The following is a 24,179-nucleotide window of genomic DNA, read 5'->3' as shown; positions in this document are numbered from 1 at the left end:
AATCGTTAACCACGCTTTCTAAACACACGATAAAAGCGATGGTCGGAACTGGTTGGTACCTGTCCTTTTATGGTTTACGACCTGATGATGCGAAGCTCAAGGGACGGCCAAGTGCTCTAAATCGTTCATCACTTTCCATCACACTTCCCTTAGAACTCCTTCATTGACGCCCATGGGACGGCTTTATGCCCTCTCATAGTAAAATACCTGGTACTGTCAATCGTTAACAACTTTTTCTAAACACACAAACACTATGTTCCTTCACGGCTTCCTCAGCCAATATCTTCGGGATGGCTCTCAGCTCTCCAATAGTAGAGTACCGAGTACTCTAAATCGTTAACAACTTCTAAACGCACATACCATTACCCTGTCACCGGTAACCTTGTCACCGGTAAGATGACGGATTCGATCACCAGGTGGGAGGCCCATGGGAAGGCTTTTAAATGCGAAGCATTTCTTAGCGAACTTCGGCGAATTTGAGGGTATCTATCTATCTATCTATCTATCTATCTATCTATCTATCTATCTATCTATCTATCTATCTATCTATCTATCTATCTATCTATCTATCTATCTATCTATTTATCTATCTATCTATCTATCTATCTATCTATCTATCTATCTATCTATCTATCTATCTATCTATCTATCTATCTATCTATCTATCTATCTATCTATCTATCTATCTATCTATCTATCTATCTATCTATCTATCTAGCCGCCTATGACTTTTAGCTTTCCTGGCCGTTTTGATTGTGGTGTCGCTACTAATTTGGTATGGCATAACATTACTATATGAAGAACATATTTGACTAGTCATAACCTGAAAATCTTGACATGTATGTCATGAATGTCATAATTTCTTTTTCATGGTTCTGCGGCTCTTGAGGTGGTTTTGTTCACATGGCATGTTGCAAAACTGGTATGCTATAGCATGACTGCATGGCGAACACAGGCGACAGACCCTCACATGAAAATCCTGACATACGTGTCATGTAACAACATGACTACATGCCACGTTCATGATGCGCTCGCAGCTGTTTCGCTGGCGTCCCATATACAAAAAAATTGGTATGACAGTACGTGAATGAAAAAAGTATGTGACTGGTGCAAACATGATAATCATGAGGTGCGTGTCATGTAACAACATGACTACATGCAACGTTCATGATGCGCTGGCGGCCCTTTCGCTAGCTTCTCTTATATCGAATTTTGTATTACGGGACGTGAATGAATGGCAAAAGTATGATAGTTGTGCAAACATGATAAATATGAGATCGGTGTCATGTAACAGCATGATTACATGCTACGCTCACGATGCGCTCGCGGCCTTTTCGCTAGCTTCACATGTACAAAACTCGGCATCACGTGACGCGAATGAACGATATAGGTAAATGACACATTCAAACACGATAATCACCTACATGTCACACTGATGATGCACTCGCGGCAGTTTCGCTAGTTCCACATATGCCGAATTTGGTGTTACGCGACGTAAATTGATGACAAAATATATGACTGGTGCAAACTTGATAATCCTGACACGCGTGTCACACGAAAACATGACAAGATACTACGCTCATAGCATGCTTGCGGCCGTTTCGCTAGCTCCACATATACTAAATTTGGTATCACGTGACGTCTATAGATGACGAAGGTAAATGGCGCATACAAACATGATAATCATGACACGGAAGTCATGTACGGCATCATTTACCTCCACGTCGTAACATTGTGCTGATTTTAAAGTGACATATCAGCATTGCTCATTCGTGCTTCGCATATCATCGATCACCAGTGTACGTGGGGTCTGCCAGTTTTTTTGCTCTCATAGTAAGTACCAAATACTCTGAATCGTTAATGTTTTCTAAACACGCATAACGCATAATCGTTTTGCACGCCTTTAAATAGCTGCGGGAGCTTTTAGGAGCGAAGCCCCTCATGCTGTGGGTCGCGCGTTCACGATGTATGTATGTATGTATGTATGTATGTATGTATGTATGTATGTATGTATGTATGTATGTATGTATGTATGTATGTATGTATGTATGTATGTATGTATGTATGTATGTATGTATGTATGTATGTATGTATGTATGTATGTATGTATGTATGTATGTATGTATGTATGTAGTAACAGTGATGGTGGTGGTAGCAGTAGTCGTAGTAGCAGGTAGCCATCTTTCGTTTAGTCCTTGTAATGTCCGCTGAATGGTGGTATTTTTATATGGCTGTGTTCCGATACTTATACAGCACGTAGACAGTCTACGCATACTGCTTAGGAGATAGCACCGAGCCCATGCTGCCTAAACATTGGAACACGTCTAGACGGGTTTTACGCAACGAGGTGCCACCTTGCGTTGAGAAGAGAAAGCCAAAAGAAACAAACTTACCAGTTGTATTTTCTGGCATATTTCGTGTTAAAATCTGAAAAACGTTAAGCGCTACTCCCATTGAGCTTCTGGAGAAGCGTCTGCTTGTGTTCAAATAACCATTCCGGCGAGGTTCGGTCTATCTTAGCGATTCGCTGAGTCGCCGTCTTGTTTAGACAGAAGTAGCCTGCATCCAATTTGTCTACGATGCGGTCTTCTCGGAGCTGTCTATTTCGTCGTCTACTGTGAGTATTGGAACACACCCTATGATGAATATATGATGAAAATATGCGAGATGGTGGTACTTAGAGCGTTCACTAGATGGATGGACGAACAAAGAGACCGAATCTGGAGCGCTTATACTCCGAAGTTCTATCGTTTCTGTTGGAAGAACTGTTCTTCCTTTGTGAGAAAATTTCTACGACAATGTTCGTGCCGCTTCTTGTTGGTAGTTGACAGACGTGCACGGTCAGTTTTCCACCTGACCTGGTTCCTGCAGGAAGGTCATCAGTCAGTGTCTGACTAGTGTATGTAATCTCTATGTGCTTTAATTTCTACGTGTTTGTGTATGCCCCATATACGTGTTTGTTCTTGTAGATATGCACTCCATTGTAACATTCTAAATTATGTAAACTACACGCATTTTTACACCTGTTGTACATATTGAATGCGAACCATGTCTTAGTGAACTTCGGCGACTTTGAGCGTATCTATCAATCTATCTATCTATCTATCTATCTATCTATCTATCTATCTATCTATCTATCTATCTATCTATCTATCTATCTATCTATCTATCTATCTATCTATCTATCTATCTATCTATCTATCTATCTATCTATCTATCTATCTATCTATCTATCTATCTAGCCGCCTACGACTTTTAGCTCTCCTGGCCATTTCGATTATGGTGTCGATACCAAACTTGGTATGGTGTAACATGACTGTATGAAGAACATATTTGACTATTCATAACATGAAAATCATAACATGTATGTCATGAATGTAATGATTACGTTTCATGGTTCTGCGGCTCTTGAGGTGGTTTCGTTCACATGGCATGTGGCAAAACTGGTATGGTATAACATGATTGCATGGCGAACACAAGCGACAGATCCTCACATAAATATCATGACATGCGTGTCATGTAACAACATGACTACATTCCACGCTCATAATGCACTCGCGGCGATTTCGCTGGTGTCACATACACGACATTCAGTATTACAGTACATGAATGGATGACGAATGTTTGATACTGGTGCAGAACATGATAAACATTAGATGTGTTGTGTAACAACATGACTACATGCTAAGCACCGATCCCGTGAGTGGACACGGGATCGGTGCTTCTGTACAAGCACTGAATCGCTTCCCTCTTGCAATGCAGGTTCAGCTGGCATTCCTCGTGCCCTTCTTATCAAGTGCATCCTTAGGCGTGATATGCGCTCCTTCATTACCCTTGACGCTGGAACATCTAGGCGCCGGCGCGTCTGACGTGGTGATCTTTTCGCCTCGTGATTTCGCGCCCATGCCTACCCTGCCTATTCTTGATGAACTCGTCTTCAAGCAACCCCCCGGATCGACAGCAGCATCAACTTCAACCAAGTGTTTAAGAAGCCAGCGCAGCCCAAACCAATTCAGTGGACACGGGATCGGTGCTTCTGTACAAGCACTGAATCGCTTCCCTCTTGCAATGCAGGTTCAGCTGGCATTCCTCGTGCCCTTCTTATCAAGTGCATCCTTAGGCGTGATATGCGCTCCTTCATTACCCTCGACGCTGGAACATCTAGGCGCCGGCGCGTCTGACGTGGTGATCTTTTCGCCTCGTGATTTCGCGCCCATGCCTACCCTGCCTATTCTTGATGAACTCGTCTTCAAGCAACCCCCCGGATCGACAGCAGCATCAACTTCAACCAAGTGTTTAAGAAGCCAGCGCAGCCCAAACCAATTCAGTGGACACGGGATCGGTGCTTCTGTACAAGCACTGAATCGCTTCCCTCTTGCAATGCAGGTTCAGCTGGCATTCCTCGTGCCCTTCTTATCAAGTGCATCCTTAGGCGTGATATGCGCTCCTTCATTACCCTCGACGCTGGAACATCTAGGCGCCGGCGCGTCTGACGTGGTGATCTTTTCGCCTCGTGATTTCGCGCCCATGCCTACCCTGCCTATTCTTGATGAACTCGTCTTCAAGCAACCCCCCGGATCGACAGCAGCATCAACTTCAACCAAGTGTTTAAGAAGCCAGCGCAGCCCAAACCAATTCAGTGGACACGGGATCGGTGCTTCTGTACAAGCACTGAATCGCTTCCCTCTTGCAATGCAGGTGTGTGCAAACGTTTCTTTATATGCAAAGAAAAATAACTACCTCTGCTTAATACTGGTCCCGTGTCCACGGGTGTTGTGTGAAGTGTTTTGTGAATGTTTTTTCATACCTTTTTTGCTGCTACGCGCTGGCGATGTTGAGAGCAACCCCGGGCCCCCTACCAAGCGTTCGGACACGCTCGGTGACATAGCATCCTTACCCGCAGATCCCGCGGAACAGATGAGGGTCATTTTCCAAATGCTCAAAGATGTTCACACCCGCTCACTGGAAAGTTCGAAGGTACAGACCGAATTAGCAGCTGATGTTAAAGCAATTAAATCTGGACAGAAATCCATCGAAACCAAGATCACTGCTATTCAGAACCGGCTTGAAGTACTGGAGGAAAATTATAAAAAACTAGAAGAACTTACCCAGGAAGTTAGTAGCATCCATACTCAGACAGATCAGCTTTCCGCTCAGGTATGCTCATTGCAAACACGCGTGCAGGATCACGATGACAGACTGCGACGCAACAACCTCATTTTCTACGGCATCCCAGATTCTGAAGAAACCTGGGCAATGACAGAGGAAAAAGTTATTTCCACTCTCAATTGCCACCTTTCTTCTCCCCTTTCCTCTGATGCCATTGAACGCGCGCATCGCTTGGGTACCTTCAGCCAGGGCAAATGTCGCCCAATCATAGTTAAATGCCTATCCTATAAAACAAAAGATGCGTTACTTGCGACACATATACACCTAAAGAAACATAACATCACTGTAGCGGAGGATTTTTCACCCGCTACACGTGCAGCTCGGAAAAAACTACTTGATTTTGCCAAGAGTCAACCAGGCCCCGTCAAGCATAAACTCAGCTACAACAAGCTGCTTCTGAACCAAAAATGCTACATGTACGACCCAAACAGTGATGCAATCATCAACATTCCAAATCGTAGTACACGAACCATTGCCCCGCCTGCAACTTCCAAGCCCTAGGAAAGCGCGAGGGGCAGTGGTCATGTGACTGTAGCTTCCATATCGGTCCTGTTTACTAATATCAGAAGTGTTCTTAACAAGTATAACTCTCTATCATCAGCGATCGACACATGCTCCGCTAAAATTATCGCGTTAACTGAAACTTGGCTCTGCGGGCAAGTGTGCGACTCCGAGATATTTTTAAACGCTCATCGCTTCTCACTTTTTCGTCGCGACCGTGGCACACAGAGAGGCGGTGGCGTACTTCTGGCTATTTCCAGCGATATCCCATCATCATCTGTACACGTTCATACTAATCAAGAAATGATATGGGCTATGGTAACGCTTAGTCACCAGAATGTAGTCATCGGGGTATGCTACCGCCCACCCTCACCCTCGCCTACATTCAGTAGCGAACTTCAAGATGCCATAAACGTTGTTAGTACGCGTTTCCCTACATCGCCGTTGCTCTTGCTGGGTGATTTCAATTTTCCCAACATAACCTGGAATTCCCATTCCCCTTTAATATTTCCGCTTTCGTCCCAAGCTCGCGAATTTTTAGACGTTTGCTCGGTATTTTCCTTACAGCAAATGTGTACACAAGCAACCAGAATAGTAGCTCACGCTGCAAACACATTAGACTTAATTCTAACAAACAGTTCCGATATAATATCGCCCATAACGTACCTTCCGGGTCTTAGCGATCATTTGCTTCTACATTTTTCCATTAACTTAGCCCACCCGAAAACAAAGAAAAAGAAGAAAATCATTCGTGACTATAACAGAGGTGACTTTGAGGCAATCAACAATGACCTTTCTACCTTCACTGATCTTTTTCTTGACGGTTTTGACGATCGCAGTGTACAAACTAATTGGAATATGTTTTCAGATAAAATAATTCAACTCACTGAACAGTACATCCCACACCGCAGTGTAACCAACAACTCAAATGCACCCTGGTACAACAGCCATATCCGGCGTTTGTCAAACAGGAAAAAGCGTTTCTTTCGCGCCGCAAAACTTTCGCCTTCTAATGAACGTTGGGCTTTATATGCAACAGCGTCTACGTTGTACATTCAAGCCCTTCGAGATGCAAAAAAACATTTTCATTCCCATGTACTACCTTCCATGTTAACCACAAATGTTAAGAAATTCTGGCGAACTTTTAATCCCTCAACCGATGACGCTATCACACTGACCGATTCCTCTGGCGACCCCATTTCATCTGATATTTGTGCCTCAGTTTTTAACCGTACATTTGCTGAGAACTTTTCTGCCCATTCTGCTGTTAATAACCCCACAACAAACAGCCATACCTTTGAAAGTATGCCACCTATACTAATCAGTACACTTGGTGTTCTTGAGCTCATTGGTGGACTTAGCCTTCATTCAGCTCCCGGCTGTGATAATATTAGTAACAAGTTCTTGAAAAACACTTCGGCCTACGCTGCGTTAATCTTAACTAAACTTTTTCAACAGTCTCTTGATCAGTCCATTCTTCCAAATGAGTGGAAAATTGGGAAGGTCATTCCAATTCACAAGTCTGGAAGCAAGACATCTCCACTTAACTATCGCCCCATTTCCTTAACCAGCACATGTTGTAAAATGTTTGAGCATATTATTTTCACTAACCTTGTCGGTTTTCTAGAATCCAACTCTTTTTTCTGTTCAGCACAACACGGTTTTAGAAAACATTACTCATGTGAAACTCAGCTAATAACCTTTACTCATGCGCTACATCAAGTACTAGATCGATCATCGATCATTGACTGCATATTTTTAGATTTTTCTAAGGCATTCGACAAGGTTTGTCATAACTTGCTACTGCTTAAACTAAACACGCTTAATATTGGTATTAATTTACTGAAATGGATTGAGTGCTTCCTTTTAAACCGCTCACAATTTGTTTCTTTTAATGGCTTTAACTCAGAGTTTACAGATGTCTATTCGGGAGTTCCTCAAGGTTCAGTCCTTGGGCCTTTATTATTCCTAATTTATATTAATGATCTTCCTTCCGTTGTTAACTCTAATATTCTCCTATTCGCGGATGACTGTGTTGTTTTTAGAGAGATAACGAACTCTAATGATGTTGCCTCACTTCAGTCTGATCTTGGCGCAATCGCAGACTGGTGCAGTGAATGGCTAATGCAACTAAATATTAATAAATGTAAAGTCATGCGTGTTTCCAGAAAATCTTCCCGTCCACCACCATACCACATTGATAACATTCATTTAGAATCAGTAACTTCATATAAATACCTCGGTGTTTACATTACTGCAAACCTAAACTGGTCTGCTCATATCGAGCACTTAATCAACAAAGCTATCCGCATGTTAGGCTATCTTCGTCGAAATTTTTATCACGTTCCTTCCTCCTTGAAACTCCTGCTCTATAAAACACTAATCCGATCGAAATTAGAGTATGCTACATCGGTGTGGGATCCCACCCATATCAACTTAATTACTGCTCTAGAGATGGTTCAGAACAACTCTGTACGTTTCATTCGCGCTAATTACAGTCGCACCGCCAGCATAACTTCTATGAAATTAGACCTTTCCCTCCCATCATTATCACTGCGCAGAAAAGTGTCACGCATTGCCTTGTTTCATAAAATGTATCATCATCCTGATCTGCGCGATCGACTCATCCCTCAACCATCTTATGTATCCCATCGCACTGATCATCGTCACAAAGTTGGATTCGCTTCATGTAATACTGAGTACTTTTATCAATCATTTCTACCACGAACCTCTCGCGATTGGAATGGCCTTCCCGCTGACATTGTAAACATTAATAACTGTAAACATTTTCGCAATTCTGTAGCTAATATTGTATACTCAGGCTCTTTCTAACTTATAGTGCGTCTCTATTGTACTTGCATATTTTGTTCCTTTTATTTTGTTACCTTTTTGTGCTTTTACCACTCCCCCTCTGTAATGCCTCTGGCCCTGAAGGGTATAATAAAATGAAATGAAATGAAATGATGCGCTTGCGGCCGTTTTGCTGGATTCAATTGTACCAAACTCGATATTGCGCGACGCCATTGGACGACATTGGTAAATGACACATCCAAACATGATAATTACGACATGCGTGTCATGTAACAACATGACTACATCCCACACTGATGATGCGCTCGCGGCCGTTTTGCTAGCTTCACATATACCAAATTTAGTATTGTCACGCCAATGGATGACGAAGGTATGTGACTGGTTCAAACATGATAATCATGAGATGCGTGTCATGTGAGAACACGACTACATGCCACAGTCAAGGCACGAATACATTTCGGGTCAGTCACCAGGTATTTACTAGTTGGTGCGTGTGTGTGAGTGTTTGTTTCTTAGTGTTTTTTTCTCTGGCTACCCCATAGGGGAGGTGCACGTACATTGGACACGCAAATTTTTGTAGTAGAGCTTAGAGTTTCCCTTTTTCGTAGGGCAGGGATCGTGTTTTGTAATTATCGAGTGAGACAAGTCATAAGGACAAATGGCGTCATAAAGACGTGGTTAGAAAGGCTGTAAAGTGTTCAGGATGCGGGGTTAGTTTGAAAATGGACCCAAGTGCAGAAGGAAATGGAGGGGAGGCTGACGCGAAGTGTAAGCACTGTGAGGTCGAGAAAAAGTGGAGAGAAAACGATGGTTGCCCAGAGTGAACTGCTGATGAAAATCACCGAGCTGCAGACTGCGTTGACGACAGAGAAAGAGAAAACGAGAGCAATGGGAGAAAGGCTGAAGTCCGCCGAGGAAGCACTAGCCAAGGTTAACAAAGGAACGGCCGATGGAGAGAACAGTAGGGCACCAGCAACCAGAACGGCGGAGAAGAAAGAGCGAGTAAGTTTGGAAAAAAACAGGTTCTGCCGGTTCAATTGTCGCAAGGCCCAGCTTCAGCGAAGTAATGGTGGGGATTGGAGGGGACAAAGCAGCCGGCGTCACAAGTGCAAGTAACCTGCAAGTGCAGGACGCTCCATCTGAAAAGTCACAGCATGTCATAATCACCGGGAACTGGAATTTAAATGGATGAGCAGAAGCAATCAAAGAAAGGGCATGAGGTGACAAGAGGGTTGCAGCAATGACTTTCCCAAGACGCAAGCTAGAAGCAATCATCAGGCAAGCGTGTGCAAAACTCAAAACTACAGCTGATAGACGCAACCTTGTGATAATTTCAGGCGGTTTATATGATGTCTTAAATGAAGATACGGAAGGACAAGCATCCACACTGGCGAAAGGGGTCGATGAAACGCGCGCCACTTTTCCTCAGGTACACGTAGTGATATGGACGATACCGGAGGTACCGGTGCGTGACGGCAACATGCAAAAAGCGGTTGTCAACGCAAACCAAGAGATATGGTGGATGAGTCGAGAGAAAGGCTTTGAGGTGGTGGAAATAAACAAGGAGGTGCATAGGTCAGGTGGTTTTCAACGAGACAGAATTCACTTCAACGGGCGGCGAGGTCATGAGGTGGGTTGGCGACTTGTAGGACGTGCAGTAGCTTTTTTTGGGGTGGGGGGGAAGGGGGCACGCTGGCGCTTCGGGGTGCAGGATAGCTAGTAACGAGGAAAACATCCAGGGGGACTCTTTCACAGGTGGTATGGACAGATACAATTCCAAAGTGGCACCAGCATCTAAGATAGGTAGAGTCCGGGGCGGAAATAGACGTACTCACGAGCGCCGAGCTAATTCGGACATAGGGCATATTAACATGCAGGGTGGCAAGAACAGGCTGAAGTGGGAAGAGATAGAAGAACAACTAAGCGAGGAGAGGCCGATGGTTCACGGTTTTGTAGAAACACAACTTAGGGGCATGGAACAACGTCCCAACAATCCGGACTACGCGTGGGAATATTGTAATAGAACAGAAGGCAGCAGAAAGGGGGGGGGGGAGTATTTGGGCATTCGTTCATAAAAGTACAGACTGGCAAAGTGTCAAGCAGGAGGGCAAGGAACATTTATGCCTAAAAGAAAAAGTGGCAGGGCAAATGACACTTCTTGGTTTGGTGTACTGGTGGACGGCAGCAAAAGCCAGAGAGGAAAACCAGGCAATGGTAGAGTGTATATCAAAAAACATTGAGGAATCAGAAGGAGAGTAGTAGATGATTTTACTAGGAGATATGAATGTGCACAGTGAAGATATAGATGGGTATACCGACCCAACAGGCAAAATTATCCTGGATATGTGTGAAAGGCATGATTTGATCATTTGCAACAGTACTGAGAAGTGTGAAGGGCAAATAACATGGGAGGTAGGAAGGCTACAGTCGACGACAGATTACGCACTGATGTCGCCTAGGATGTATAGTAGGCTCCGGGGAATGCACCTAGGCGTAGCTCCAGAAGTCTGGGTAGTGATCACAAAAGTATCAAGCTAAGTTTTTGTAAGAGCAGTGAAAGTGGGAAGACAACAAGATGAGCAATTACAAGAAAATTTTTATTCAGAAAGGCAAATAGAAATAGCGACTAAACAAACTGAGAAAGTAGTTGCTGAGGATAATAAAACAGAGTGGGCATACACAAATATATTTAGACTGTTTGAGCTAGAGCTTGCTAAGGCACGTGACAAGTCACCCTGGAAAAGAAGACACGAACGCAAGAATTGGTGGGATGAGGAAGTTAAGAGAGCCATAGCAAAACGTCAGGAAGCCTCTAGATAACACAGACATGCTAAGTAGCGGGGTGAACCTACAGATGATGTTGAAAAAAAGGATATAATTATAAGCTGTAGAAGGGATGCATCTTTTCTGATCAATGAAAAGATAAGAAGAAAGAAAGTTCAGTGGCTGGCAGAAGTACATAAAAAAGATAGAAAGGCAGCTGCGAAATGTTGGAACCATCTAAACTCCCTAAGAAATGAGACGAACCTAGAGCAGAGCTTTATAGCTACAGCTCAAGGTTATAGGCTAGAATTGTACGAAGCTATTGAATATATAAGAACAAGGGTGACGGAAAATTTTCAACAAAGAAGCGCTTTATGCACCAAGTGGCGCAATGCACCAAGTGGAGGATGAATCAAGGGCGCAATGGCTCCATTTTCACAACGAGAGTGGGAAAAGGCCGAGAAGAGGTTTCCAAGTAGTACATCAACAGGCCCAGATGGTATTCCAATTATACTGATAAAGAAATTAGGTCCGAAGTCCAAGCACGCTTTCAGAGAGGCAGTGAGCAAAACAATAATCAATGGTGATGTCCCCGATGAATAGAAACTTAGCAGGATGAGCATGATATTTTAAAGGAAAGGGGGACAAAGCTGACATCAACAACTACCCTCCTATAACAGTGACATCAGTGGTCTACAGGCTGCCGATGCAGATTATAAAGGAAAAACTGCAGGCATGGAGAGTGGATGATGGGGTGCTGGGAGAACTGCAGAATGGGTTTCGGAAACACAGGAGGTTGGAAGACAATCTCTTCTCACTGACGCAGTGCATCGAAATAGCAGAAAAGAAACACAGGCCCTGTGGCTAGCATTTTTGCATATCAAAGGAGCGTACGATAGCGTGGTTCAAAAGGACTTGTGGGGAATACTGGACACGATAGGTGCGAAAGATGGAGTCACTAATCCTTTAAAGAATATCTATAAAAATAACAAGGCAGTTGTAAAGTGGGAAAAACAGGTATCCAAGAATGCTGAGGTAAAACGGGTTCTTAGACAGGGGTGTCTTCTGGCACCCTTGTTATTCATGATGTACCTACAAGGATTAGAAGCCAAATTAGAGGGAAGTGGACTGGGCCTAACTCTCTTTCATCAAATAAGGAAAACCTATTGAACAGGCACTACCAGCGTTGATGTACGCAGATGAAATAGTGCTAATGGCCGACAACAAGGAAGGTTTGCAGAGATTGATAGACATCTGCGGTAATGAGGGAGATAGGTTATATTTCAGATTCAGTAAGGAAAAATAAGGAGTCGTGATTTTTAATGATAATGAAGGTAGTAAGCTTAGAATACAGGAGGTCGCGCTAGATATAACAGATAAATACAATTATCTGGGCTTATGGATAACGTTACGACCGTCATCATTATTGAAGTGTTTAGGCCTTTGTGAACGGGACGAAAATATTTCGACGCATTCCAAGCAAGGGTGTGCCATCAACACGGGTTGATTTCCTCTCGGCAAGACCTGAACGAGGGGTTCGGGACTGGTTCGTGCAAAGAAAACGCACGAGCCAAGAGAGGCCATTGTGAGCTCGACTCAAGAAAGGCCATTGTGTTTGCTTGTAGCAAGGCATTCGAGGCAGACAAGAAGGCAGCTGGGCCACTTTCTAGGTCAAAGAGGATCTGGAAATCTCGAAACCAGCATAGTATTTGCAGTTCAGGCTGAAAGATAAAGCCAAACTGGTTGTGGCTACATCTTGTGAGGAAAAACGAAGCCCTGGATATGTGCAACTAATCCGCAGCGTCTAGCAAATGACGAGGAATGGAATGTGGGGTTGAGGGAAAGGAGAAGGCATAACCTTCTGTAGCCCTTGTGGGAGCCCGCCTCGAGCACGAGGGATTAGTCGACCACTCCTCCTTCTATCTTTCTCCATATGATTGGCTGAATGGGGTGGCATAATTTGACAATATGCTGGCACACCACTACATTGTCCTTACCAAACACAGTCAGGCAAGTTTGACACGTGTACTGGCAGCCAGTTTTTCGAACCTCACCCAACTGCCAGAAGAGTCTTGGAAACCAAGGTCATCTAAGATCATCGGGCATGCGCGAAACTTGGTGACGTGTGCTAAACGTCGGTGCAGTGCGTTTGTGACCATATTTGGGCATCGTGTAGACTGTGCCCTCTCCACATGCATTGTGTGGTGTCTTTCCCCTCCTTCAAGGGTGGAGCACCTAGACCATGGAGTACCGTATTGGCTAAAGCCGCGGACAATGCGCCCAGGGTTGGCAACAAGGCGCTATATAAGCCGAAGACTTTCGTGTATTTCGAGTTATATAGTTCAACAGCTCTCATGTGCAGTTTTTGACTTCTCGTTTTCTTTTCGAATTCTCAGTACTAACCATGTAAATAAATTGTTGCCGTTTTTACGAGCACCTCATCCGACTCGTTCAACGATGGGACTTGTGATGGGGGCCCGCTACCAAACTGAGTCCCGCAGGACCCGGAGTCGCAACAACTGGTGGCAGCGGTGGGACAGAGTCAACCCAGGTCGCAACTACTGATTCAGTGGAGATATGGCGTCAACCCAGGTAGCAACGACTCGACGACAGCAGTCAGATGCTACGACCCCATCGACTTCGAGAGGCGATTGGACGACAACGGTTGGATGCTCCGAGCTCATCGACTTGAGAGGCAGCCGAATGGCACTTCTGGGATGACACGACGTCATTGACTGCGAGAGGCAACCGGAAGGCACTGTTGAGATGCACGACGCTGGAGGCATGACTGCGAGCCGGTTGACTGCTGATTTTTTCTTTTAAACTGTACTAGGCATTTACTAATGTGTGACTAAAAGCGGGTAGGGAGCATAGCTTATTTGGTGATTGTGTAACTGGCGTCAGGCAGATGGTGAGATAGCTTTATTAGGCTATAGTCTGTGGGTGACGGCAAGGTTAACAGTGACAAAGCTACTTTAGTCATCAGGTTAACAAATAGCTTGCGTCAGGCAGATAATTGTGAGATAGCTTGTTTATGCTATAGTCTGTGGGTGATGGCAAGGTTAACGGTGACAGGGCTGTTTTAGTCATTGGGTTAACAGATAACTTGCGTCAGGCAGATAATATTGAGATAGCCTGTTTGAGCTATAGCCTGTGGGTGACGGCAAGGTTAACAATGACAGAACAGGATTCCGTTTGAGAGCTTAAGGAAGCTTTTGCAGACTAAGTTAACAGGTAACTTGAGGCAAGGCAGAAAACTAGGGCTGTCGTTGTTGTCAGGGTTAAGTAGTTGCAAGACAGGAATCATTCGTGGAACAGAGAATGGTACCGGGAGCAGTCATGAATCTGAAAGCCCTACGAAAACCCGTATTGCAAGCGATCGCAGAGGTGTTGAAACTGGATGTGTCAGACTCCCCAAACAGAACAGAACTGATCGAGCGGATCGTCGGGACAGGGTCGGATGATGGGGAAATTTCAGGCTATGGCATGGACATTGAGAAAGGAAAGGCAGAAGCCCAGAGAAAAGAGGCAGTAGCCCAGAGAAAAGAGGCCGAGAGGGAAGACGAAGGGATACGTATACACGAGGCTACGATGCGGGCCTTGTCTGAGGGGATAGAAAGGGCGAATAGTCGCATTCGGGAACTGCATCAGGATCGTCGTCCGTCGTGTATATGTGAAGCATGTGTAGAGCCAGAAAGGTGCAATAAAGTGGCAAATACGGTGCGGTGTGACTCACCGAGAAATCCGCTGTTTGCTAGGTACAAACCAAAAAAGGTACGCGTCTCTATGAGTGCGACATGCAAAGTGACCCTTCAGCGGAGAGAAAAAAGCAATTGGTCGTTGTTAAGGAAATTGCGCCTTGGGAAAGTACGCGACTCTCCGAAGGTTCTAAGGTAGTGCATGTAGAGAGCGGGACAGTGGCTGGTATTCAAACTGTAGCAAGTCCAAACGGTGTCCCATGTGAGATCGAGGCTGGTTCCAGTCACCCTAGTGGGGTCATTGAACCGATTGATGAGCTGGAAACCACGCTCGAGCCTCAGCAAGGGATTGACCTTTCGGATGTTGAAAGAGAGGACAACGAAGGTAGTCCTAAATGTAGCGAAGACATAATGCTACTGAAACCTGATGTTGCTGCCAGCGAGGGCGAGCTACTGTTGAAAGTATTTGCTACAGATAAAGCGAGAAATGTCTCAGAGGGTGAGAAGGTACCTGGCTAGGCTGTCGTTGGTGTGCAAACAAACACAAGTTAGGTGGAGGATCGTTTCGAGGAAAAGTCTAATCCCAGCAGCATGGACAGAGCTTGTGAGGTGTTAGACATGTGCCTCGTGCAGCGAAACGCAAACTATCGGCCGGACGATAAAAACTACCCGGAAATTGAGAAGGACGCGAATTTTCAAGAGTTCAGATCTGTGGAGAGCCCAGAATCTGGTTTTACGAGGGGTAGCAGAGATAGATTAGCCCGACAAAGCAATGGAGTGAAGAAATCGAAGAGCAAAGGTTGCAGAAAGGGTGGTGCACTGGCACACCTGAACTGTAAGATTGCCGATGACGCAACCAGGGAAGTTTGTAACAACCAAAGAAAGGTTGTACCTAAGCTTCACCGCAAAAGAAGGAAACGGGGACGTGCGGCACCACAAAAGGTGGAGGCAGAAAGCACGCCGCAGCGAAAACAGAAAGGTTGGCCATCGGGCAATTCAATGAAAGGTCCTTTGACGCGTAGGGTCAGGCGAAATTGGCGAGAGAGGTGTAGCGGAAAAGGACACGCGTCCCAAAGAAAGAAGCCGCGGTTGAAAGGAACAGTTTTGCATAGACAACAATGTCGACAGGTTCTGAAAAGAAATGCTTCTGGTCCTCAATTCAGGGTGGAACCAATTGCCAAAGGGCAATGGCGAGTCTTTCACCCACACTTCGGGAATCTTCGGTGTTACGAAGAAAGCCGCTCAAAATCACGAATGAGGCGCGATAGCAAAGTTGGGCTCGGAGCTCGCGCTCATTGTGGCCTGTGGTGATCGCTAAAGCGGCAGCGAACACGACCGCCACGTGGAAGACTAAAATCGTGAAGGTCAGCTGCAAGATTTTCACAGAATGTGACCTGCAGAGTTCTGGAAGGTAATTATTTGAATATTATTCCACTTTTGATCCTTTGAAGTAAAGTTTCATTTGTCAGTAAGGTTTAAAATAAAACTGGTTTCAAAGGGTTCGTGTCGAATGCGGTATGTTGTTTTTGTAAACATTTGCAAACAAACGCGCATTTAGAAGATTTTTGAATGGTACGGAAGCGTACGTTGGTCGGGAGATGTTATAGCGCTCTATAAGTGTGAATAGAGATAAAGGACCTAAAAAAACCCAGCTAGTTCTTTATCCAAGTGGCTAGCATGATAATTTAACATTGACCAAACAAGACTATTACGCAAGGTTTAGTTCCGTTCCTTTGGTTTTGATAGAATGCTTAGGTATCGTGCGATAGTTTAAGCGGAGCGTTACGCGTTTCCGAAAGTCGAGGTTAGAACTTCCAGCAACTTCACGCCTTTTGAGATGCTCGTCAAAAGTGGTCGAAAACACTATAATGTCGTCCAGATAGACTAGGCACGTTTTCCACTTCAATCCTGAAAGTACCGTGTCCATAAGCCTTTGAAAAGTCGCGGGCGCGGAGCACAAACCGAAAGGCAAGACTTCAAATTCGTATAAACCATCTGGCGTCACAAAAGCGGTTTTCTCTCGGTCTCTTGGGTCTACCTCGATCTGCCAGTATCCACTCCTCAAGTACATGGAAGAAAAGTAGCGAGCGTGCCGAAGTCTCTCAAGGGAGTCATCAATACGTGGGAGTGGGTACACATCTTTCTTGGTCACCCGATGCAGCTTCCTGTTGTCCACGAGAAAACGCAGGGTGCCATCCTTTTTCTTTACTAGCACTACAGGTGATGCCCAGGGGCTCTGTGACGGTTGAATGACGCCATCTGCAAGCATTTTCGCGACTTGTTGTATGGCTTCGCGTTCCTTTGAAGCTACACGAAAAGGGTTCTGGTGGATAGGTCTCACCGTGTCCTCGGTGATTATTCGGTGCCTTGTCAAAAGTGTTCGACCAACTCGTGATGTCATTGAAAAGCAGTCGCGGAATTCGGCTAGCAGCTGAAGAAGTCTCTGTCGCTCGTCCTTTGATAGGGTTGTGCCAACGTCGAGAACGGGCTCTGGTTCTTGATTAGGCGCTTCGTCCAATACCAAAAAAACATAAACTGCCTCGCATTTCTACAATATTGTCGTACGAAGCGACAGCTGTGCCTTTCGGAAGGTGCCGGCGCCTAGCACTTAAGTTCGTCAGAAGTAAATTCGTGCGTCCACCAGCGAGACGGACGATACCTCGAGCGACCGAAATGCCATGACTAAATAGCAGTGAGCCAATCCGGTCAGCAACGCCTTCACCATCAAACACTTCGTGGCCTTCCACCGAAACAAGAGTGCTTGACCGGGGCGGGACCACCACATCATCATCAATTATACGTAAAGTGTTACGTATTGCGTCTGAACAGTCAACTAAACCAGGGCTATTGCGGAATGTAATTGAACGGTCCGGGATGTTGGTGACGGCACCATATTCTCTTAAGAAGTCCATCCCTATGATCAAGTTCTTGCAACATGAGGTGAGGATGACGAACGTCGCCACGAAAGAAGAGCCACCGATGTCGAGTCTCGCTGTACACCTTCCGAGAGGCATCAACAGCTGGCCGCCTGCTGTCCTCAGGTGAGGTCCCGTCCACGTAGTCTTCACTTTTTTGAGGCGTACGGCAAGGTTCTCACTTATGATAGAAAAGTCGGCGCCGGTGTCAACTAAGGCTGTTACTTGCTGTCCGTCTACCGAAACGGTAAGATCTGTGGTCACAGTTTCATCAGTGTTACAACTACTCGGCTTTACGGCGTCCTGTGGTACAAGTAACGGGGGCTTTTTTTTGTCGCCTTGACGGCCTGCAACCTCACCCCCGGAGCTCGCCGCCTTCAGTTTCCTCGGCGCGGATTCGGTGACCTCCTTCCAGTGACGTCGGCTGTAGTTTGGTGGCGCGACGAAGGCGAATAAACCGGAGACAGAGAGCGTGGTCGACGTCCCAAACCTGGCTGGTAATCAGGCACTCTGTCGTCATTATTGGCACGGCGGTTGTCAAAATGCGACTGATACAAGGGGGGTCCTTGAGAATGAGCGTCCCGGCGTGGTGCGTAGCCGTCGTTGGCGCATCGATTGTCAGACCAGTGCCGAAGAGGTCGAAACATATCTACGCGGTGCCAGCGATGGCGGGAAATCAGGCCCACACCTCCGCAGGTAAAACAAAGCGGAAGCCTATCTCTAGTGCGCCAGGCGTCTGTTTTACGAAGCTGTGGACGCCGCAACGCCTCGTAATGTGGCAAATGCCGCGTCTCGTTGGGAGACGGCTGTTGGTACGGCGACATTTCATACGGCGGCACGACGGCAGGGTGCCGCGGTGTCTGTTCTGGCGGTGGCGACCAAGGAACGGCTGCCGATGGCTGGCGGTACGACGGCGCAACGGGCGGCGGGCGGCGAAGCGCGGCTGCGTAGCTCATAGGTCGCTGATCGTCAGTAAAATCAGCTGTTCTAAACGCTTGGCGTATTTTTTCGCGGACGACTTCAGCGACAGACGCCGTGAGTGGTTCCGTGACCAGATTCCGCAGCTTCAGCAGCTCTTGGCGAACAATCTCTCTTATTAAATCGCGCATCGAGCTTTGATTGTCAGATGTCGTAGCGGGGACTTGAATTTGGGCGCTGCCGGACAAGTGATCGTATTGTCGGCATCGTAGGTGAAGCGCCCTTTCGATAGCCGTAGCTTCTTTGATGAAGTCTGTCACGGTGCTTGGCGGGTTCCGCATAAGTCCGGCGAACAATCGCTCTTTAAAGCTGCGCGTGAGGTAGCGCAACTTTTTGTCGTCGGTCATGTGCGGGTCAGCTTTATGGAAGAGAAGGGCCATGTCCTCAGCGAACATTGCGACCGTTTCATTGGGTTTCTGAACCCATAGCTCGAGTAAATGCTGCGCACGTTCGCGCCGGTCGGCATCGGCAAATGTGTCAATCATCCCTCTTTTAAAGTCACTCCATGTTGACAAACTGCCTTCTCTGTTCTCGTACCAAGTTCAAGCGCTGTCGTCGAGATAAAAATAGGCGCGGGAAAGCCTTGTTCAAGAGACCACTGGTTGGTGTTGGCGACACGTTCATAGTGATCAAGCCAGTCTTCGGCGTCTTCATGTGCTCCACCACCAAAGCGATCAGGCACCAGCGGTGAAAAAAGGGTTACCTCAGATGGGGTTGTCAAACTACTGTCTCGTAGTAACTGTTCTGAACTGGCGGTGGCCATGCTAGATCTGAGCGGTGCCTCGTAGAGTGTTCCTGTGAGAGAGTGAACTCTGGAAGAAGGCCTCGCAAGCGACGACTGAAGCGATGCACGGGAGTGTCGACAAGTGCTTCTGGGCTAGATGAACGGCTCCCCGTGGGAATGTGGAGAATCAGGCGGGGTCGCGGGCCAGCACTTCCACCAGTGTCGCAGTACAACGCGAACAAAGCACAAGTACGCCTTGAGGCAGCGAAAGCAGCGTGTTCTCAAACGCTGAGACGCAAGATGTTCCTCTTCGTTCTCCAGTCAAGCCAGAGGCCCACTATCTGGTGTCCGCTGAATCCCCCCATCATCGTTTTTGTCCACATGTAGACACGGGTCAATATCAATCAATCAATCAATGAATTCAGGGAATAAGCAATGGGCGTTAATTACGCACCGACAAACGTGCCTTCGATCGAGTGGAGACAAACCTGGAGACAATGTTAAAAATTAATTCGTGCTTCGTAAAAAATAACGGCTGCTTTCGCATTGCAAAACATCTGGAATGATGTTTTCGATTCCCCTTCGTAATTGAGTGACTTTTTATTTACTTATAGAACAATTCGAGAATTGAAAAATAAACTTCCGCCTATTTTGGGCTTCCTCGCGAAAATGACACCATTTTTCTTGAGCTTCATTTATGATGATTATTCGCTTCTCAATTCGGTAAAATCTGGCAACACTGCATCATTGCCAAATGAAATTTAACTTGTCTTTACTGAGAAGAAGTACCAGAAGACAAATAAGACAGCGGAATGGGTACCAAAATATCACTGTATACTTACAGGCTCCGCTGTCAAGTCAAGCATCGCTTGCTCCATTTGACATTTCTTCATTCAGATATGTAGCCCCCGTTTGACGGGCCAAGAGACACGATTCCGACACATCCCTCAACATTTTACCCGTAAGACAACTTACCCTCGAAGAGTATTTGCAGACCAAACATTGAAGGCATCGATAAGACACAAGTTCGTGAAAAGCCACTGAAGTGCCCCTCGGGTGCACAAGCCTGCACGACGCAAAAGTGTTTCATTAATCTGTCATTCGCACAGCCCTCCTCCATATGCGTTTGACACATGTTTTTTTCCACACTCACACACATTGAATGGGGCGCTTAAGAAAATGCACTATAACTTTTCCTGCCACGAGGTCAGAGTGGCAAGATTGTTTCTTTTCCAAGCACTTCCGCCCGAGTGCATACTTCCGCTTTTTAGAGCATGGACGGATAAACACAACATTATTGAACGTACTATCAGAAGTGACGTCTTAAAATTATAGCATGTATATGAGAGTAGTGGAGGGCTCCGTAAATTTCGACCATCTGATTTTTTTTTAATTCTGCACGGGCAGCGCACTGTCATCGCACATTCACACCACGTGATGCCCCTACCGATAGACAATGAGTAATGCTATCTAGCTCATCTAAACAGTTAAGTGTGGGTACGTGCGCTGAAGGGGGTTATGTAATCACTTTTTAATATAGTTTGATCATAAGCTGCTTATATGATAATGAGCGTTGTATAATGCAAGGTTAAAATATCCGCTGTTATGTTGCCGAAAATTGCCCCATGCAGACTGAACCTGATGATGATCCTGCCCACACGTAGGCGAACACCTCGTGTGATCCGGTCTGAATTGTTTGAACATGAAGAAGATCATAAACTTAGTGAGTATCTGAAGGAGTTCACAACATTAACCACTTTCCGTACTTCAAATTCGTCATAAAGCAAAGAGGATTATTAAAAAATGAACAAGGTAGCTTATGCGTTTGCCAAAGACTAGCCGAAAGCGAAATTCATCCGGTTTTACTATTTTTAGATCAATTTATTTCACTTCATATCTTTTTATCACTTTAAATCACGCGGGCACCACTTTTCATATTTATTTAGTTCCGCTAAACAGTTGTGAACGCGCGGATCGTGCGCCTCGGTGGTCATGTAGCGTCCGGGCAAGTGATGTGAGCGCCATTTTCTTGTATACGCGCACATTTGTTTATATAGCAACCATAATGAAGTGCAGCAAAAACACACACACACACACACACACACAGACAACAAACGAGCGAGAGAACGAGGACACAGAGCATTCGTTCTCTCGCTCGTTTGCTGTTTGTTCTTTTTTCGCTGTGCTATACATTATGATTTACTTGTTCCAACTCGTCCAACTGGCAACGTTGCTAAGTTATCTGGCAAATTCTGAAAATACGAACTGAGTGCGCAGTTCACGCACCTCAATCCACGAGGCGCGCGGGTGGTCATGTGACTGTGTGTAGCACGCGGCTTTTTGCTCAAGATTTTGAACTCCGAAGGTCACACTCGCGTGATACTTATAGGGCTTTCGGCAAAATAATTTCGTGGAATATTTTAGGGGCGAAGCTCCTTAAGGCACCGGTCTGTATATCCTCCTATGTTGTAAGTAAAAACCGGTGGCACATACCCTCTCTAGAGCGGGTATGAGCCACAGGGGGTGCGAGATTGGAGATGGCGGTACTTGGAGTGTTCATTATATGGACGCACGGTCGGATGTACGGACGGCCGCGCGGACAGACTAGCGGACGGATGGACAGACAGATGGACGCGCGGAGCGGGTATGTGCGACAGCGGATGCGAAATGCGAGATGGCGGTACTTAGAGTGTTCACTAGATGGACGCGTGCATGGACGGACAGGCAGAGTAGAAGATGGACAGACAGATGGACGGACGCACGGACGTACGAACGGATGGACGGACGGACTCACGGATGAACGCATGGACAGATGGACGGATGCACGGATGGTCGTGCGGACGGATGGAAACACGGACAGGCTGATGGGCGCTTGGCCCCACTCATAATTATTCACTCCGTGAATATGGTGCGATCTTTTTGAAAAAAAACGCAACATTTCCCTAACCGAGATAATCAGACAAACCTTTCTACATATCCACGTTTTGTTGCCTATCAACCGAATATCTTGCAAGCAGGTGCGGAGCTACTATCCCGCCACCCTACTCCCATTAAATTACGCAAAGTTAATGAACAGTGATGAATCCCGACACTGCCTACCCACGCGAATTAAGTTAATTAACCAAGCTAAGCGATTGTCAACCACCTAGTACTTACCGCGAGTGAAAAACGACTGTTTACGCCAGACATTCGGCAGAGCATGAGAAAGCTCGTTCGTTTCATGTATGTCGTACTGTGAAAACGTCACGTCACTCATGGTTGCATGTGGTGGACATAGTGTTCTCTAAAGATTAACTAGAGGGAACTATGTTGCTGCCATCTTTCAGCGACCACGGGAGTGATGGATAGTACACGGATTTTCCACGTCTTTGTACTTGCGGGCGATGAATCGCACTTGTGACTTCGTTTATTGTTGTGTTTCGGTGCTGTTTCGAAGAAAAGCCTAGAACCGTTTTGAACGTTGCGAGCCGATTTGAAGTGGTAAGCCTAAAAGATCCAGGTGGTAAAGCGCAACTGCTGAAAATTTGCCGATTGTTGTTTTGTAACGGAGCAGCTTCAAGCCCCACGAAGCCAAAAAGACCGTTAAGTACGAACACAAGGCAAATCCATGTATTACCCATGATTCCCATTCTCGCTGAAGCACCGTGTCTGGCAGTTTTCGTAGACATTAGCGCCAGAGTTCCCTCTAGTGTTTATTTAGGAAACATTATGGTCGCGGGCACCTTATTAGGTTTTGACGGCCCCGCTGCGGTGGTCTAGTGGCTAAGGTACTCGGCTGCTGACCCGCAGGTCGCGGGTTCAAATCCCGGCTGCGGCGGCTGCATTTCCGATGGAGGCGGAAATGTCGAGGCCCGTGTGCTCAGATTTGGGTGCACGTTAAAGAACCCCAGGTGGTCAAAATTTCCGGAGCCCTCCACTACGGCATCTCTCATAACCATATGGTGGTTTTGGGACGTTAAACCCCACAAATCAATCAATAGGTTTTGACGGTTGCACTTTGTGACATTACAGCCTCTGTCCTGCCGGTATAGAACGAAAGTAACTCGTTTCGCAGCGCGCAAGTGTGGTGAACTTGGTTTATCCGCATTAAGAATAAGGTCGCGAACTAATTGGACAAAAATAAGGAGCCCTTTCTTGTCAGATATATTGTGGCAAGGGTATCTTAAGGTGTGCGTGCCTGGCCTGCTGTTCTTCCTTACTCTCTGCTTTTATTCTTTCTTCCTTTTGTACTGCAACGCCCAATAACTTTTTTCCATCTTCCATGCCGGAAATCCGCCTTTTCTCGACAGGCCACGGCGCATGCGCTCTTCCCCAAGCGGAACCGTCACGAAATGCCTCCTGGTCTTGGATGTCATCGTCCTAGTAGCGCACGGAGGAAGCAAACAGCTGAGAAGAGGTCCTGACGTCACTCGTTGTGAAGCCGTGGTGAAGCCGGAAGTCAGCCGTATTGGCTGGGCGAATTCTCCTCTCTTGTTTACACCCAAATGCGCAGCAGAAGAGGTGTTGGCAGAAGTCGCGACTCTCTCTCTCCAGCACGAAAACCACGTGCACTGCACAGCGTGCGCGTCGTAGTTAACCGAAACCATCGGAATGGGGCTCTACACGCTGGGCCAGTGCCAC

The 24,179-nt window shown here is 46.1% G+C and overlaps 1 long non-coding RNA gene across 1 annotated transcript; it reads right to left on the bottom strand.

Moving 5' to 3' along the window:
* Positions 1 to 3,892: 3,892 nt before the first annotated feature.
* On the bottom strand, positions 3,893 to 7,456 carry LOC142814495 (uncharacterized). The gene is made up of 3 exons (XR_012894936.1): positions 6,558 to 7,456; positions 5,109 to 5,249; positions 3,893 to 4,962 (listed from the first exon to the last, which is right to left on the bottom strand). It is a non-coding gene; the product is annotated as an uncharacterized LOC142814495 (long non-coding RNA).
* Positions 7,457 to 24,179: the final 16,723 nt, after the last annotated feature.

The sequence above is a fragment of the Rhipicephalus microplus genome, chromosome 4 (assembly GCF_043290135.1).
Source record: "Rhipicephalus microplus isolate Deutch F79 chromosome 4, USDA_Rmic, whole genome shotgun sequence".
NCBI classification, from domain to species: Eukaryota; Metazoa; Arthropoda; class Arachnida; order Ixodida; family Ixodidae; genus Rhipicephalus; species Rhipicephalus microplus.
This window is presented reverse-complemented; position numbering and strand designations above follow the sequence as displayed.